The following is a 14,122-nucleotide window of genomic DNA, read 5'->3' as shown; positions in this document are numbered from 1 at the left end:
AGGATCCAAGCAAGTCTGGGTCCTTAAAACTAATAATTAGTGGTCTTTGTGATTGCAGGGCAACATGAAAAATATTCTAGTTCTGGACAGTGGATGTTCAGGACATATGACTGGAAATAAGGCCCTGCTATCAGACTTTGTGGAGAAAGCTGGCCCAAGTGTTTCTTATGGAGATGGCAACATTAGAAAAATATTGGGATATGGCAATATCAATCTTGGAAATGTCATCATTAAAGAAGTAGCTCTTGTCTCAGGACTTAAACACAATCTGCTGAGTATAAGTCAAATATGTGACAGAGGTTATCATGTTGATTTCTTTGAAGAACACTGTGAAGTTGTGAGTAAATCTAAAGGCAAAGTTGTTCTGAAAGGATACAGGCGTGGTAACATTTATGAAGCTAAGCTTTCAACAAGTACTGATGGTTCTGCAATCTGTCTGATAAGTAGAACATCAATTGAAGAAAGCTGGAATTGGCACAAGAAACTCTCTCATTTAAATTTCAACAATATAAATGAACTGGTCAAGAAAGATCTTGTGAGAGGACTGCCAAAGTCATTATTTGCTCCTGATGGCCTTTGTGATTCTTGTCAAAAGGCCAAACAAAGAAAATCTTCATTCAAGAGCAAGACTGAATCATCAATTCTTGAGCGTTATCATCTATTACATGTTGATCTATTTGGTCCAGTAAATGTCATGTCTATTGCAAAGAAGAAATATGCATTGATCATAGTGGATGAGTTCACTAGATACACATGGGTGTATTTCTTGCACACAAAAAGTGAAACTGCATCTATCTTGATTGATCATGTCAAACATCTGGATAAATTGGTCAAAGATTCTGTGAAAACCTTAAGGAGTGATAATGGCACTGAGTTCAAGAATTTGATAATGGAAGAGTTCTGCAAAAACCATGGAATAAAGCAAGAATTTTCTGCTCCTGGAACTCCACAACAAAATGGAGTTGTTGAAAGGAAGAATAGAACTCTCATTGAAGCTGCACGTACAATGCTTGAAGAAGCAAAGCTTCCAACCTATTTCTGGGCTGAAGTTGTGCAGACTGCTTGTTTTACTCAAAATGCAACACTCATTAACAAGCAAGGAAAAACACCATATGAGATGGTGAAGAAAAAGAAGCCAAATCTGAAGTACTTTCATGTATTTGGATGCAAGTATTTTGTTCTCAAGACTCATCCTGAACAGCTATCCAAGTTTGATCTAAAAGCTGATGAAGGAATCTTTGTTGGATATCCACTTTCCACAAAAGCCTTCAGAGTCTATAATTTGAGAACAAAAGTGGTCATGGAATCTATCAATGTCTCCTTTGATGACAAGAAGATTACTGGTCTTGAAGATTTTATTGACCATGATCAGCTGAGATTTGAAAATGAAGACTCAAATTCTGATGCTGAAAATCCTGACAGTCTAAGTCCTGATACTGTAAATTCTGATGGATTAAACTCGGATGTTATTGAAACTGTGGTGACTACACCAAAGGAAGATGCACCTGTGCAGGGGGAGCATACTCAAGATCTTACCACATCTCAAGAAACATCAGAACATACGTCTGGATCTTCAAGTTCTGATTTGTCAAGTTCTGATAAGCCAAGTTCTGACAGTGCTGAAAATCTAAATTCTGAAGAATCCAACTCAGAGAGCATAGTTTCAGGGGGAGCATCAGAAAATGAAAATGAAGACAACATGGATCATGGGGGAGCATCCAGTTCTAGAGAAAACCTTCCATCTGCAAGGAAGTGGACAAAATCACATACACCTGATTTGATAATTAGAAATCCTGATGCAGGTGTCAGAACTAGAACAGGTACTTCAAACGAATGTCTTTACAATTCTTTTCTCTCTCAGACTGAGCCAAAGAAAGTGGAAGAAGCTCTTCAAGATGCTGATTGGGTGCAAGCAATGCAGGAAGAGTTAAATGAATTTGAAAGAAACAAAGTCTGGACCCTAGTGCCAAGACCAAAGAATAGATCTGTTATTGGTACAAAGTGGGTATTCAGAAACAAAACTGACAGTGATGGCATAATTACAAGGAATAAGGCAAGGCTGGTTGCAAAAGGGTATTCTCAACATGAGGGAATTGATTATGATGAAACATTTGCACCAGTTGCTAGGTTAGAAGCCATAAGGATATTTTTGGCTTATGCTGCTCACAAAAAGTTTAGCTTTTCTCAATGGAGAATTGGAGGAGGAAGTATATGTTGAACAACCTCCAGGCTTTGTAGACTCTAAACATCCAGATTATGTCTACATGCTTGATAAAGCACTTTATGGACTTAAGCAAGCTCCTATAGCATGGTATGAGACTTTAGCTCAGTTTCTTCTGGAAAGTGGATTCAACAGAGGAACAATAGACAAAACACTGTTCTACCTCAACCATGGAAAGGACTTACTTCTGGTCCAGATTTATGTTGATGATATCATTTTTGGGTCTACAAATGACAGACTTTGCAAGAAGTTTGCCAAACTGATGCAGTCAAGGTATCAGATGAGTATGACGAGGGAACTTAGCTATTTTCTGGGCCTTCAAGTAAAGCAGAATAAAGAAGGCACTTTTATTTGTCAAACTAAGTACACCAGAAACTTGCTGAAGAAATTTGGAATGCAAGATTGTTCAAGTGCATCCACTCCCATGGCCACTGCAACAAAACTGGATAAGGATACTGGTAAATCAGTAGATATTACTGATTACAGAGGTACGATTGGCTCTCTACTTTATCTAACTGCTAGTAGACCTGATATCATGTATGCTACCTGTCTTTGTGCAAGGTTTCAAGCAGATCCAAGAGAACCTCACTTAACAGCTGTGAAAAGGATTTTTAAGTATCTTAAAGGAACAGCTGATCTGGGATTGTGGTATCCTAGAGAATCAGATTTTAAACTAATAGGTTACTTAGATGCAGATTTTGCAGGTTGCAAAATTGACAGGAAAAGCACAAGTGGAAGCTGCCAATTTCTTGGAGGCAGATTGGTTTCTTGGTTCAGCAAGAAACAATAGTCAATTTCCACATCAACTGCAGAAGCAGAGTATATTGCTGCAGGAAGCTGTTGTGCACAGATTCTTTGGATGAAGAATCAGTTACTGGATTATGGGTTAAAATATTTCAAATCCCTATTTACTGTGATAATCAAAGTGCTATTGCTATGACAGGTAATCCAGTTCAACACTCTATGACAAAGCACATCAGCATCAGGTACCACTTCATAAGGGAACATGTGGATGAAGGTACAGTGGAATTGAACTTTGTTCTAACAGATCAACAACTAGCAGATATCTTCACAAAACCATTGTGTGAAGCCACTTTTATAAGATTGGTAAATGAACTTGGAATGGTTTCAGGTTCTTTCTCTAAATCTGCTTAGTCTTGTTCTGTTATATCAGACTTTATGATCAGTATTTACATAATTTAATCTCTTTGTGTATTCTGTGCTTAATTGACAAATGTGTTTAAGTACTGACTGTTGTCTGATATATATTTCTAAACTCTGATAAGTGATATGTCTGTTTAAGTAACTATTCAATCCTATGAGGATAACTGTGCTAGATGCTGACCTAGTAGTCTTCAATAAATAAATGATCCCATGTAAGAAGTAATTATTTCTGTGGAAATCTATTGACACAAGCAAATTCTAATAATTGAGCTTAGTTGAGTTTACTTTGTTTATCTTATTACTAAGTCATAAATTAGAATAATGCTACTCATCTGTTAAGTTCTGATACTAGTAAATCTGCTGAATGCACTAAGTGCTGATAAACCTCACTTATCAAAAGAAAAAGCAAAAGGATCAAAGAATAAAATCAGGTACTCCTTTGAGATCTAGAGTAAAAATGTGGAAGGGACGACCCAAGTGCATTGCTGGTATTAAGTAAATATGCATTAGAAAAGCAAAATATTTTCTTGGTGACTTTTCACACTCTTTGATTATTGGAGAAATACTCTGATAATAGCATAAATTCTGATAAGCAGTCGTGACTCACTTACACTGAGAAGCCACTGTGAAATGGAATTTAAAAAGATGCACAAAATTAGCACAAAATAGTTGAGGTGGACTCAAGCATGAACTCATTCAACAGTAGGTTATAGAATAATGACAGCTCTTTAGCAAAGTTTTAGTTATGCCTTATTTCTAAGATGTACTGAAGTGAATCAGACTTTACTCTTTGTCTGACATTTAGCTTAATGCACACACTAATCACTCCATATGAATGATGAAAATTACTGTGGTGATCTATGTTGTTTTAGATAAACAGTCATTGTGTCACTTTGCACAAATTCTGAGGATAAGTTCTGATTGCATGTTCTGATGATTAAGTTCTGAAGAATATAACTCAGAACTTGTATGAGGACTTACTAAGATAGGCATTCCTTTTTCGAGTTAAGAAATTATGTTCTGATGACTGTTAATTTCTGATATAAGTCTAAGTTCTGATATTACAGTCTAATTCTTTACTTGACTTATCTGTGGATAAAATTTGATAACAGTCTCGGTTCAAACTAGAATATGTTGAAGTGGAAGATTAATAGTCACCATGGTTAGGGTTAATAGTATTCGTACTTGAACAGTCAACTTTTACTTGCTTCTTGTGCGCATTAAACCATGTTTTCTCTTTCCAATGAATGTTTTTCTTTTTCCAAGTCTGGGGAGACGAGGTAGAATTAATTCTACCTGTCAGCATTAAATTCCTTTGCGTCTCCTGGCATTCTCTTGCCTATATAAGTAACCACTTCACATCAGCCTTCCCATCAATTTTTTTTACAAACTCACCTTACCTTCATACTTTTTCTTTCAAAAACACCATGGTCAGATACAACATGTTTTTGAACTACGAAACATTCAATATGGAGCTAAGCTGTGCCGATTGGCAGCAGGAATGGCATGTCACTGCCATTCCTGATGAGATATGGGACACTGTCCCACAGGAGGTACTCACCCACCTCCTGTTCTTCTATATGGATTACCATCGCCATCTGGAGCGATTGGAGGAGGAAAGGCTGGAAGCTCTCCGCCAGCAAGAGCGAATCATTCGACTCGCCATTCTGTTTGTCGAGAGTAGGAAGAAGAAATGATTTATTTTCTTCTTCCTGTTTTTCTTCATCATCAGCCTTGCCCTGCTTCTTGAGCTAGGACTAAGGCTGTTGATGTTAGGTTTAGCAGCTTAGGGAAATCTTGTATAAATTCTGATGTAATTTCAATTTCATGAATGTATTCTCTTCATATATTAATGAAATTTGTTTTTGTTTCAAGATTTTGTCTCTAAGTTATTTTGTAATGCATTGATAAATCCTGATAAATATTCATATTCTGATGACCATATAAATTCTGTTTTAATTTAAGTTCTGATTTTACTTTATCAGTACTTCCTCATCTGATTTATCTTGGTCATTTTCACTTGATTTATATTCAGAATATTAATGTTGCAGTGAAAAATAGTTAAATAAGTGGGAACGGTTTCAATTTTGAATTAAAACTGTTTCACCTTGATTAATGGAATATCTGGGTAAGTGGAACGGTTTTTCCTTGAAAAATGGCAAGTGGGTAAGTAATGATTACTGTTTTCTCGAGCCCAGTAACTATCCGTTATTACTGCATGTCTGACAGGTGTCCAACGGTAACATTTTTTTTCAGAGTATAAGTAAGAAAGAGAGAGGTTTTTTTTAATCTTTTATTTCCCTTCATATTTTTTCTCTCTACTTGTTTTTACTCTCCTTCTTCTTCTAACATTGGTTTTTCATACAGACATTTTATCAAACACCTAACAGGCACTTTTAAATCAAAATTTTTCACATGGCACCTAAGGATTTAATCATTGATGGAGCTAAATTTGTTCCAAACAACTATGCTGCAATTCTTGATCTTGCTGAAGCTCCATCTGAATTGCATTTTGTGCAAGATCTTCTTGCACACAATGAGATTGGGTATGCATTGACCCAGCCTTCAGTCTTTTCGAGCCAACAAGTTCTGACGTTTTGGCGGACTGGGCACTTTGATAATGGTGGTACACATGGCACTCCTAGTATTGTTTTCGAAGTGGGTGATTCTTCATATGCAGTTACTCCTGGTACAATACGCAGGGCTCTACATCTCCCAGAAGGATGTACCTTTTCAATTCCAGAGGAATCAGCTCTTCAGGAGTTAATGGCCACTTTGGGGTATGAACAGAGTTTGGCAAAACTTGGGCAGTTGAAACGGGCTCATATCAGAAGAGAATGGAGCTTCTTCTTCGACTGCATCACTAAAGCTTTTGGAAACAAGTGTTTGAATTTTGATGTTATCCCAATTATGAGTCAGCACATCGGGTATGCTGTTATAAACCAAACTCATTTTGATTTTGCAACTGCTATAATTGGTTTTATTGGGGATAGGATGACAGAGGATAGGAATGTTGTTTACTTTGCTAGATTCTGTCAACTTATATATACATTTTATACTGATGAACCTCAATTAGTCAGTTCCTCAACTCCACCTTTTAAGGTTGCAAAACGCTACTTTAATGACCTGATAAATGCTGACACTAAAAAATCAGTGGTTAGACCTTTACAGATTCCTCAGTCCGTAAAACAGATCTTAGTAAATGCTGATCCTGATACTTATAGATCTGTTTATTCTGATGTCCAACCAACAACACACACCCAAACACCACAACAACTATCAGCACCTACCACTCATTCTACTCAACCAACCCTCAGGACATATATCTCCACTTCACAGACTGTTCAACCCTCATCCTCAGTACCTACAGTGAAGCCTTCCTCTTCCAAACCTAAGAGGACAAAGACTGTTCCTCAAACACCCCAAAAGAGAAGGAGGATTGCTTTGAGAGATGAATCTGATACTGAGGAACAGGTTCCTTCTTCAGAACCTGTTATTAATGAAGCTGAGAAAGAGACTTCTCAGAAGGATTCTGGAATTGGGGGATCTAGGCTTCTTAAGAGGCTTAGAAGAATGACAGTTCCTGAAACTCCCAAGGAATCCAAATCTACAAAGAGATACAAGAAATAGAGGGCAAATAGGCCAGTTTCAGATGCTGAAGAGGAAGCAGCTAAGGAAGGGGATCAGGAATCTCTGATCTCACAAGAAAAGGAATTTGCTAAAGTTACTTCTTCTCCATCAACTCCATCTAAAGAAGCTGTTTCTGAAAAGGTCAACACACCATCTGTATCTCCTGTTGATCCAGGCACAAGTGCTGATATTGATGTTCAAAACTTGGTTGTGCCTGAAGTAATTCTCTTAGAAGCTCCAACAGCAACTAATCCTTCAATAACACCTGTTACTGATGCTGTTCAAACTCCAGAGTTATCTACAACACCTTCTCTGCATCTAGATGCTGATGATCAGACTTTAGGTGAGCATCAGGATATGGCTGTTGATCAGAACTTAGAACCAGATCAGCAATTAGAGGATGCTGAAGCCTCCATTGCTACTCACACTGTTGTTTTATCAGAGGATACTGATTCTGTAAGTTCTGATGCTGCAAATGCTGGAGATACTGGTGATGTTGCTCCAACTGAAGATGCTGATGAAGCAGGTCCTTCAGGACATGCTCCTCAACAAACTACTCTTAAGTCTGAACTTGTTAAGAAGTTTGTTACCGGAGAAGAACCAGTGCCTTGGAGTGAAACTCCTGCAGGACAGGAGTGGACTAAGAAATGGAATTCAGTTCCTGTGTTCCAACTGAAAAGCATCTTGCTGAGCACTTGACTAAAGCTGATGAAATGTTAAATTCTGATGATTTTAAAACCCAGCTTAGAGTCACTGCATTGAGTACTAAACATCTACAAGGTCTTCATTCAACTACTCACGCAGAACTACACAAGATTTGGGAAGAATTTATCAAACAAGATCAAGTTCACAAGATTGATAAGAAACAATTCTTTAAGCCTACCTTTGACAGGATTGCTTTTATTGAGAAGACTCAAGAGAAACAATAAGCTCAGATTGATGATATTCTGAAAAATCAAGCTTCTCAGCAATCTCAACTTACTGAAATCCAAGCCTCAGTGGAATTGCTTGTCTCTCTTCTACTACCTGCTGATGCCAAAAGGGGGAGAAAGTAATTAAGTCCAAATGCAAGACTGACAAGACACTGAAAGGGAACAATGATGAAAAGGATGATCAAGGAAACTCTGGAATGGGTAGAGGTCATAATCAAGGTAGAGGTTTCACATCAAGAAAAGCTGAAATCACAAGTCCCAGGACAAGTTCTGATACTGGGAAAAGAATAAGTTCTGCTACTGGTAAAAGGATAAGTTCTGATGAACTTTTAGATCTTGATGAGGAAATGTCAAGACAGTTATTTCTTCAGGAAAATCCAGGAATGGACTTGGAGAGTTTAATGGAAGAAGAAGCCAGACTTAAATCAGAGAAAGTCACATCTAAATCTGAAGCTTCTGGTAAAAAGCCACTTCCAAAACTCAAAGGCATTGTGATCAAAGAAAGGACACATACTGAAGCAACATTGGCTAAATTACAACCGTAGATAGATCCAAGATCCAAGGGTAAAGAAAAGGTTGGTGAACCTATCAAGGTTTATGTGCCTCCTGAGGATGAAGAAATTACTGATGAAAAGGATGATCTTGCTCTGACTTCAAGAAAAGTTCTTAAAACAATCTCTGATATGGCTCAAGTTGTTCAGAGTCAAGAAACTGTAAGTTCTGATATTCAGAAGAAGCAAGTAACCTCTGACATAGCTCAAGTTAACTTGATATCAGAAGATAGACCAAAGACACTCCTACCAAAGATTCACTAAAGCAAAACAGACTCAACCTTTGAAGACTACTGCAAATGGTTTTGAAGCTAGAGTAGTTACTAGAAAGGAAGCAAAAGATAAAACTGGATTGGGAAGTGCTGATGAAAGAAGAATACATAACACTACCAATGATCCAACTTCCTTGAGTGAACCAGGTATTGGAGCAACTCCTGAGAGATTGAATCAACTGGAATCTGTACAAATGGTTTACCATACCTACTTGAAAGAATACATCTTGTTGTATTTCATGACAGATGGTAGGGTTTATCATATAAGGCAAAATGCCATTCCATTGAAGTGTTTTGAAGAATTGGAGCATGTACTATTCTTACTTCAAGTGGATGACAGATTGACAGGAATGCTGCAAACTATCTGAAGGATCAGATTCAGAGACAGAAAAGGCTTTATTCTGTTAAGTCTGACAGCACATATGTTCCAAAGTACAGAGATCACAAGGGTGATATAGTTGAAATGAAGCCCAATTCTGCTCAAATTATAACTACCTTTCTAGGGTACAAGGCTGTGAAATTCAATCTTGAGTCTGATAAAGCTTATTTGATCAGACTGGATCAGGATATAAGAAAAGCAAAGATTAATGATCTCAGGGCTGCAATCTTTCAAATTGGTGAAGATACTGCAGAGCTTAAAGATGCCAAAAGTAGAATGATTGATGAACTTAGATATGCTGAGAGATGTTTGTTGAAGAACTATCTCAGAACAACTCCTGACATCAGAGAGATCAGAAGATGAAGCCAAGTCAAAGATCTACAACTGCTTAAATTTTGATATTTGTACAGACTGAAGTTGTTATCAGAAGTTAAATATTGGTAAAGCTTTAAGGACTGCAAGTTGTAGTTATCTAGTCTAATTCTCATGCATTTGTACTTAATATTTTTGACATCATCAAATATCTGTTAAACTTGTATATTATGCTAATTTACAAGTTGGGGGAGATTGTTAGATATATTTGATAATGTCATGGCTAATATGATTTATGTTTAGTTTTCAGATCTTACTTAACATGACAAATCAGTACTTAACTGGGAATCAGTACTTATACTGGAAGTCAGGACTTAAGGATATCAGTACTTATATTATCAGGAGATAATCATCAGAAGTTGGATATCAGAACTTAAGTGCTGAAGGACGATTAGATAAGGAAAGTAGCTGATTAAAGGAAAGAAGATCGAGATAAACATAAGAAGAGATATGCATGAAGAAGGAGTTCCGTGAAGAATGGAATACTTGGAAGAAAAGATATCTGATTGATATATTTTAGGAAGCAGAATTATATTCCATATCAATTAGCGATTATCTTGTAACTGTGTATTATATAAACACAGACATAGGTTTTACACTATAAGTGTTATCATATTCAAGAAGATTATTTATTATAACCCTAGCAGCTCTCGTGATATTTGTTCATCATTGAGAGGTAACAGTTCCATACTGTAACAGAGTTTATTGTTTCAATAAAGTTTGTCTTTTGTTACTTAAGATATTAAAGTTCAATTTGATTGTATTATACACTGTATTCACCCCCTCTACAGTGTGTGTAACCTAACAGATTACAATACTCTCTCAAAGGGTGAACAGATATCCTTAAGAGCTGTTAGGTTATATGTATGATAAAAATAATGCATGACTTAATAGTGTTAACCTAATATGTGTTTATATATTACACAGTTACACAATCAATCTAGTTGATATGATATGCATAAATAAGGTATCCTAATACATATCCAACTATTGATTACTATAAATAAGTAAAGTCCTACACCAATATATCTCTATAAATCAAAGTCTTCTAGAGAGAATCAATTACTTCTTGGAACTCAGTCTTGACATATGCTAATGGAAAAATACTGATATTAAACTCTGATATGTTAAATACAAATAAGCTTGATAAACTTTGATATCTTCTAGTAGTAAACTTTGATGGAAAACTATGATTGTAAATGTTGATATCATCAAATCATATCTAACAATCTCCACAAATTATGCATTATAAAAATATGTACAAGTTTCCATTTGATGATGTCAAAACCATCTAAATGTATAGATATTTACATATGTGCAGTCTTACAGTTAGTGTCTTCAGACTTTATTTTCAATCTTGAATCTTAGCATATCCAGCAGCTTTATCAAAGAATTTTCTGAGTAGATTTTCCTCATCTATATTCAAGTATATATCCATTCTCTGTTTGATATCCTTCATCTCTTGAGTAGATTTATCATTATGATAGATACTACTCTAAGGTCATGAAGTTTGGATTTGCTAAGTGATAGATCATCTAGCTCCAGAAATCCAAACTTTTTATCATTTGAATTAAAAGTGAGAACTCTTACTCCAATAGAATACCCGAGCTCCTCCTGTAGGCATATCAACATTTTGATCATCTTTATTTATATACTTTAAATGTACTTGGATTTGATGAGCATTCCTTTCTGCTTTCTAGATACCAAGTTCTTCAAATATGCAGACCATCTGGCAGTTGTAGAGTTGATGACTTTTAGCAATGTCACAATGTATTCCAACTCTTGCCATGGTTTGTCTTGTATATGTTCTTGTGAAATTCTTAATCTTTTTCCTGACTCAAATAAATATACTATATTTTCTTTTGGCTTATTTGTGTCAAACAAATAAAGCACAATCTGGATAGATATAATCTTTTGTAGATCTTCAAGCTTCACATTCTCACCAATTCCTGGAAAATTCCCTAGCTCTCTGAGAATTAAGTCATTCCATGTATAAGTATCAGCATTAGGAAGATCCAAACCATCTTTTCTTCCAACCAATCTTGCTTGTGAATTTCCACTATAATTCTGTTAATGGCTTCAGATGATACTTATTTAGGTGATGGTTTCTTGCTGCCCCATAATAACTTCTTTTTTCAGCTACTGAAAGTTGAGAAGTATCAGGCCTTATAGATTCTTTAGATTCAGGCTTTTCTTCATCATATTTTAGGTCATCTTTAGGAAATGAATGATCATATTTTACTTCTTGAGCAGTTATATCTTTAATATGTGTAGTATCAGAGGTTGAGATACGTAGAGCTTCGACATTTATTTCTTCAATTTCCTTAACTTGAGCAATGATAGAGGTTAATTTCATACTCTCATCATATTTTACTGGAATATCTTCAACTTGAGCTTTGTCAGGGGTTGAGACTTCTGAATCAGAGTTTAAATATTTCAGTTCAAGCTTTAAAGATTCACCAAATTTTTCTTTCCCTTTATATCTCATGTCATTATTAAGAATAGCTTGAGACCTTGGAATAGGCCTTTAAACATCCGAAGTTTGACCGACCTCCTTGATTACAATTCCTCCTGTCGGTCTTTCGATTTCTGGAAAATCATCAAATGTTAGAACAATCAGTGTTTACATCATCATCTTTTAGCAATTTGAATTTTTTTTCAGCTATCTGATCTGCTCAATATCAACATATGGACATTCTCTTTCAAACACTCTTCTAGCTACTTTAGCATCAAATGTTAGAAGTTTTGGATCTTTATAGTGAAGAGTTATCTTTCTACCTTTATACTTTAGTGTTTGTAAAAACTGACTAGCCTCAACACCAGCTTCTAACTCTCGGCTAGCTTGGTCTTTATCAGCATTTGTGACTGTCAGAGTTTGCTTTTCAATAGTGGTAGTCACAGTTGTAGTCAGTTTTTTTGTAAGCACGGTCTTAGAGACTTGTTATTTTCCTCTACCTCTAACATCCCCTCTTCCTCCACCTCTTCTAGATTGGCTAGTGGTCTTAGAGATACCACTTGATCCAATTAGGTCTCCTCCTGTACTTTTATGGGTTTTGACTCACTTATTCTCTCCATCTGGAGCATCATCCTTGTCATCAACATTTGACTTGAGCTGCTTGCATTTATATTTTGATATAATCTCCTCCTTTTTGGAATCATCACCAAGTAAGAGAGAGATTATCAGCTCTAGGGAGTGCTGAACCTCATCCAACTGCCCAGACATCTTGGCTTGAGTTTTTTCCAAATTCACTTGATTAGCCTCAATTTTGTCATGTCTGGAAATTATGGGCTTCAACTGCCTCTGTAGCTCAAACTCTGATTTTGTTTTAGCCTCATGAAAAGCATATTTCAATGCATCCATTTGAGATTGAGATTTGGCTTGAGTAGAGTGAATTGATTTGACCATAAGCTCTGAAGCTTTAAGGTGAGCAAGCAAAGAAGGATCTTTGATCTGAGATTCAGCTGTTTGCAAGTGTTTGGTAGCATTATGAAGTGAAACAGGATAAATATAATCCTTCCATTTAGAATTCGATTCTTCATCTTCATAAACTTTAAAAAATTTAGCAGCTCTTGCATTTATCAGCTTTTGCCTATCCTTCTCAGGCATATCTTCATGAAAGAGATATTCATCCAAGTCTTCATTAGAATGCAAATCAACATTAATTTTTGAAATATCAATGTCATCTTCAGACTCATAATCATGAATAGAAGTTTCATCATCAGCCATTGGCTTCTGCAACTTCTATGCCACTTCATCTTCAGCATCAGAGTTTGATAAAATATTTTTTAAAGAAGCATTATGTGAGCCAACAACTTCAGAAAATTCAATCTCAACATCCATATGTAGTTTAAGATCTTCATGAATAGTGGCCATAAGAACAGATACATCAACATTTATTTCTAACACTTTAGTTCTAGTGGATTGAGCAGGAAATTCAGGAATGGACTATTCTGTAACTTCAACTTTAGCAGGAACATAGAGTGTAGAAGGTGGAATAGAAATATGAATGGACTGTTGTAGTTTCTTAGTCATAACAGGGATTTTTATGATGGATGAAGTGCTGATAGGAGTGGATTGCAATAAAATATTAGCATCTATACTTGTAGGGAAAGTATAAGCATTTGCACTTGATGCTACAAAGTGTTTCTGAGGAACTATAGGATGCAGAACTACACCTGTTTCTAGTAAACTCTGAGCACCTGCAAAAAACAAGGGACCACTTAATTCTTTATGTTCTTTTTAAAATAGTCTCACTACTTCTCACACCACTCATATCTTGACTTTTGAGAGTCAGATTTTGCTCACTAGGATTAATTAAATCTTGTCCCTCAACTACTTCTCCTTTTTCCAGGTAAGGATCTTGCCTCTCATTATTTCTGTTTTTCTCCAAATCTTTTCTCTCAATCTTACTAGAAAGGCTTAGAAAAATATGTCCTAGAGAAATAAGAGGTGGCTGAGAAGTGTTGGATATGGTCACATGAACAGGGTTATCTCTAGATAAAGGACTTTCCACAGTCATCCCATCGGTATTTAAGGTAACATTAAACTCTGATATAGTATTAGTATTAAAATTAAATGTTGATAATGAAAAATCAGAATT

Source organism: Apium graveolens, chromosome 9 (genome assembly GCF_009905375.1).
Source record: "Apium graveolens cultivar Ventura chromosome 9, ASM990537v1, whole genome shotgun sequence".
NCBI lineage: Eukaryota > Viridiplantae > Streptophyta > Magnoliopsida > Apiales > Apiaceae > Apium > Apium graveolens.
Note: the sequence above shows the minus strand (reverse complement) of the source record.